This window comes from Priapulus caudatus, unplaced genomic scaffold (genome assembly GCF_000485595.1).
Source record: "Priapulus caudatus unplaced genomic scaffold, Priapulus_caudatus-5.0.1 Scaffold15, whole genome shotgun sequence".
Taxonomy (NCBI): Eukaryota; Metazoa; Priapulida; class Priapulimorpha; order Priapulimorphida; family Priapulidae; genus Priapulus; species Priapulus caudatus.
In genome coordinates this window covers 928,390-934,203 of record NW_014577076.1, presented here as the reverse complement: position 1 = coordinate 934,203, position 5,814 = coordinate 928,390, and the positions used below count along the sequence as shown (strand labels likewise).

General features: G+C 41.8%; 1 protein-coding gene across 1 annotated transcript in view; it reads left to right on the top strand.

The window, feature by feature from the left end:
* The window catches only part of LOC106809716, a 12,703-nt gene that overhangs the window by 4,808 nt on the left and 2,081 nt on the right, over positions 1–5,814 (top strand). The gene's annotated exons all lie outside the window — the stretch shown is intronic.

Sequence of the window (5,814 nt, the reverse complement as noted above, 5' to 3'; positions counted from 1 at the left end):
TCTGTCTGTCTGTATCGTCCGTCGTACGTCGTCCGTCCGTCCGTTCGTCCGTCCGTCTGTCTGTCTGTCTGTCTGCCGTCTGTCTGTCCGTTCTGCCTGTCTATCTGTCTGTCTGTATGTCTGTCTGTCTCTGTCTGTCTGTTCTGTCTGTCTGTCTGTCTGTCTGTCTGTCTGTCTATCTGTTGCTGTCTGTGGTCTGTGGTGTCTGTCTGTGTGTCTGTCTGTGTGTCTGTCGTACTGTCTGTCTGTCTGTCTGTCTGTCTGTCTGTCTGTCTGTCTGTCTGGTCTGTCTGTCTAGTCTGTCCTGGCTGTACGTCTGTACGCCTGTCTGTCTGTCTGCATTTGTGTATACGCGCGTCGTCTGTGTATGGGATATGGTATTTACGAAACTGACAGCACGTGATATAACAATATCAGGAGTGAATAATAATAGATCTATTATTATTCAAACCTGACAATCTCATGATACACATAGGCGTCAATATATCCAGAATAAACGACGCATTTCACGGCAGTAAAATAGAGGAAATCGTTCCAGCGACTGATTAAGGTCGCATTATGTGTAGCGTATTAGACAAGGATTGCGTTCTAGTCGGCTAATATAACCGTTATATATCCATTGCAAACATTCTGACGTGGCACACGTATCGGTGCTCCGCTGCTCCGTCCACTTAATAGTTTTGGCGTCGACCTCTCAAAGGGAGTTCCACATATCGGATTATTCTATGGCGAATGTTTAATGGGTAACATCGATGACAGCTGCATATATACATACCTAACATTCGCAATAGGGTCATTAAACAGGTGCGGGTCATGAATGGTCGTTTCACTATCCACTTTCTGCGTTGTGACAATTTCATCCATACGTAGCGCGCTTCTATTATATATAGGATTATAAATAACACTGCGCATCTCTAATGTCATTGTATCTATAAACGCTTTCCGCCCTTCTTGCAAAACTATTTTAAATATTAGTCAATTATAGTAAAATCTTTTTTACTTCATCGATATTAATCGATTGACATACTCGGCGATATCAATATACCTATTGAATGTGTAACTTTCACAAATATCATTAGTATATTATATATAATATGATATATATATATTATAATATATATATAGTATATGTTGTAATACGTGTATAATGTAGGAAAAGTATCACATTTAATTTTTATATGTTTTCACAGCCATGTGTGTGTTATGACTGTGACTGTATTGTTATTGATGCAGAGTTTACCTACCACGTTAAATATAAATATAAATTAATATTGTCCGCTAAAACCCAATGTTACCCGCTGATCGATGCTTCCATCTAGCACGAACACTGTTTTCCCAACCTATGGTCGCTACGATGTGAGACAAAGGGTTAGACCCAGTGGACGATAAATTATAACAAACCTAAAGATAAAAAATACACGCAGAATGTATTAAAAAGCCTTCGTGAAGTCCTGCCAGAGGTGTTTGTTGACTATTTGGTTGGGCGATAGTTTGACGGAATAGAGGGATTTTTCGCAAACCTTGCACAGTTGGATCTATTTCTCTAAAATGTAATTATTATGCATGTATATAAGAAAAACGATTAGAGATGAGGCTGATTGAGTGTTCAAGGTAACATGTCTGTTCGTGCTTATTGAGTTAGGCCTACTCAATATAAATCATAGGTAGGGTAGTGAATGTGAAATTGTCATTGTTCTCTTTTGCCATGCCCCAGTCATACTCTCGTTGTATTATTAACTACTTAATTTACAAATAACAAAACAATTATTACCTGTTTGCACGAGCAACGTAGAACCCAAATAATCAATGTTGCCCGATACCGGGACATTAATTTTCCAAGTCCACAAAACTTCATGTTTTCCTTACAGTAAGGCAATATTACCAGGGTAATTTGTCTGTGGAACGCCAAAACAATAGAACAGTATTCCACATGGGCCTACATACATAAGATAGCATACATAAGCCTTGATGTAGATGATTAAAAAACATGAACTGGTAAAACTCAACGTAAACATGAGCCCGTGCGTTACCTTAAACATCAAATAATAGATCATCTAATACATAGTCACAGCTTAGAGAGATAGAGTGAAATATACGCCTTTACATCAATCTTTGGAATACGCCAAAAATTGAGCAAATCGCAGAACAGTTGCCAGGTACATTATTATGGGGCTCGGCAGGGAATTTCTTATTGCAGATGCAGTTTTTTAAATGACATTTTTTTACTATCGTTAAGATTTACTAGATCTAATATACTGTCATCGAACACTGATTAATTGGGATACACCAAATTAACCGAAGTCAGCAATTTCCTTCTATGAAAATGCTATATAGATAAGGATGGCGCAGCTCCGCTAGCCTCGCCAGTGACAACTCCTCAGTAAGAGTGTAGTACGATGACCGCATGTATGGCGGTAAACACACGAGCGCGCATAATCTTTTTTTACAAGATTAAGTCACAGTGAGATAACAATATGTGTTATTATACACGCATTGTGCGTACAAAAACACGTTAACGTTTTATCTAGGAAGCCAAACAGACGGCCAGCCTACGCGCAGGTGTGCGTTACTACGCGTAAACTCACCTGATTGTCAGCCGGCATAGTTCGCCAGTCATGCGTAACGTGAGAGGATCTGTCTCGTCTTCAGTTTCCGCGATAATGGTACATTTTGTGGGTGATATTCCATTAGGAGTGTTCCCAACTTTAATGTCATTAATGGTCATAATAACATATATATATATATATATGGTCATTATATTAGTTTGTGGTTTAATGTCATTTAGGTTAGGGTTAGGGTTAGGGTTAGGGTTAGGGTTAGGATTATCAATCATTAATCATTAATCATTAATCATGAATCAGTAATCATTAATCATTAATCATTAATGATATCAAAGTTGGGAACACTCCTAATGGAGCGTTAGCCTATTTCGTGCATGTTGAATAGGAAAATACGTGGTGTATGGCTATTTGATACGCGAGTATATTTTAACTAAACAAACTTTTAGTTTATATTCGCAATAGTAGGCACATCCTATATGAGAGGAAACGCAGAGAGAATAAGTGCGCGCACGTATGTTCGAGTATGTGCGAATGCATCACTTGCATGGTTTTATTCCTTAGGGTTGATAAAGCGAGACAGAAACGATATGTTTTGGACGCGGTTAGGTGTGGTGCGCGCCTATTTTGTTTCTCTGTTTGTCTGTTCTCGATTCAAATCAATATCGGCTACTCTATATATGTCCAAGGATGGCCATTACATGTAACTTTGAAAACATTGGAACATGGGCACATTGGATTTGACCTCCGAGGTCATCTGACATCGCAAAACGAAAAAAATGATTTAAAAAATCATGCCCCTGCAGCGACGTTAAAGCTCTGTAGCAGCGGTAAATAAACCGGCCCATGCAGACGGGATTCACTTTGCACTGATTCGCACTACTGAACAATGCGCGTAACATTGAGTTACTATACATGCATTATGTTACATGCGCCATGTCATGTCATGTAATTGTCGTAACAGCATTCACCTTGCACCGACTTGATACAGAGTGTGCAAGACTATAGCACTATAGACTATAGAGTGTGATCGATCGATCGATCGATAGATAGATAGATAGATAGATAGATAGATAGATAGATAGATAGATAGATAGATAGATAGATAGATAGATAGATAGATAGATAGAAGATAGATTTTTGGGTATTTTTCTTTCAGCCAAGTGTTCACCAACTGAGTACTTTATTTCCCGGTTATAATATAGCTGCGCACTTTCTGGTGTGATGAGCAGCGACTTTGTATGTGTGAATTCGTGCCTGCGTTCGTGCGTCTTCGTGCGGGTGCTGGTGTGCGGGTGTGTGGGCGTGGGTGCGTGGGTGCGTGGGTGTGGGTGTGTGGGTGTGCGGGTGCGTGGGTTGCTTGATTGCACGAGATTTTTGGAAAGTTATCAAACTCTAATGAGATGCGAAGAATGCGCGTGCATCTGCAACGGCATGCTTTCCTGAGTTTCGTGCACATAACTGTAGCGGGTGCAGACCTAAGTGCATAATGTAAGATATTTACAACGCCATATAATTACCAGGATCGGGGATTATTTCTGCACAGTAATTACGTGGATCTACGTGTGCTTTCTCCCATAGTCGTCATGACGACATCGGACTGGTTAGAGCGTAGCGCGCAAGCCGTTATTGTCACTCGAGTAGGGCCGAAAGCTTACGTCCTTCATGAATGCGAACCAGGCGATCGTCGAGTAGCGGTACGCAAAAGTGTTGTTTGCGAACAGCGGCAGTTTTATCACGTGCCGTGCCGTAAAAGTGGGTCACAAAGCGTCGCGTCATGTGAGCGTCGTTGAATGTCGCAGGAGATCGTGCGCGGATTCATTACACCGACCGAGCTAACATCGTCTATAATGAAGCATAAATAGTAGTAGGCGGTAATGGCCTATATCTATGCTGGCGAAGAGTCAGTCGGCTCGGAGTGTGCGTGCGTGTGCATATGCTTTTTTTTGCGCGTGGGCGTCTGTGCGTGCGCGTGTGAGTGAGCGTGAGCTTGCGCGCATGCGAGGACGTGTTTACGAGAGTGTAGTTGAGTTTGTCTGACTCAGGCGCTCCAGTCGATTTATCTCATTATATTGTCCTCGTGTATTACGTAATGGCATTAACAAAAACCATTTTGAGCAGATTAACTGCGCATCCGGTGCTGTTATAAGCGTTTACTCATCATATTATATTGGCTTTTGCTCTGTGCTAAACTGCTAATGTTTTTAAGAGGTTTGTGTCTAATAGGGCGGTTACAAAACACGAACGTGCTCACGCCCAGCAGAATATTATACCATCATCGTCACATCATGGTTGAATAGACAGCCGCTATATCTATTTAGCATCCCCATGTGAGATGATAACGTCGTTCTTTAAATATTTCGTCTCTGTGTTGGAGATAATTGTTTATTGAAAAGTTATCCATAATAACACGCACGTGACACGGATCCCGATTCAACCAACATGGTTCGGTGAGATTTACAATCTTAAAGGTTTTAAGAATAATACGGTTGGTGGCGCACATTTGACACTGTGGGGAAAAATGTAAGTGGGACAGAAAGACGGAAAGAAGAAAGAGATGAGAGATGGGTAGTGGTGGAAAGTGCTCGAGTAAGAACGTGGAAAAATAGTATGCCAGTTCCCTGAGGGCCGATTCGATTTTTTGTTTAATCTGAGAAACGCGCGAACGATTTCAATCTCGGCGGCTTCTCTCGTCTATATTATGACACGATTAACGGCACTTCAACAGCGCGATAATGCCGTAAAGCAGGTGTCTCAATTTTTTGCTTGTTCGCGCTCCGCACTGGCATTTAAGCGCCTGAAGAGAACCGATGAAACCAATTCGCAGGATATGCGGTACGCTTTTTCTCGGGAAGTAATATATCGGCGTTTTTGTGATCTGCATATTGACTGACATATCCGGCCGCGAATCGAGTATAGAGAGAGAGCTTGTCAAAAAACATTGTATCATTTAAGTCTTAGCATGCGCGATCGCCCGCGTGGCTTACATAGCGTCTACATAGCGAAGACACGCACTCGTAGCGACACGCTCCATCTGATTTGACAATATCAGATATCAATTTCCCGTTAATATCAGCCACGCGTGCCTTACGATGTAGAATCTTGTCGAGACCGTCTAAGCAAAGGTCCGGTCTGATTGCGACAGCAGCTTTTGCATGCCGTACAGTAGCGCGTATAGCGGGAGCATGCGGAAGATAAGCATCTTGTGTGTGGCGAGGGCTTCCTGCTAGCGTGCGTACCTCGCAGGGCCTGCACT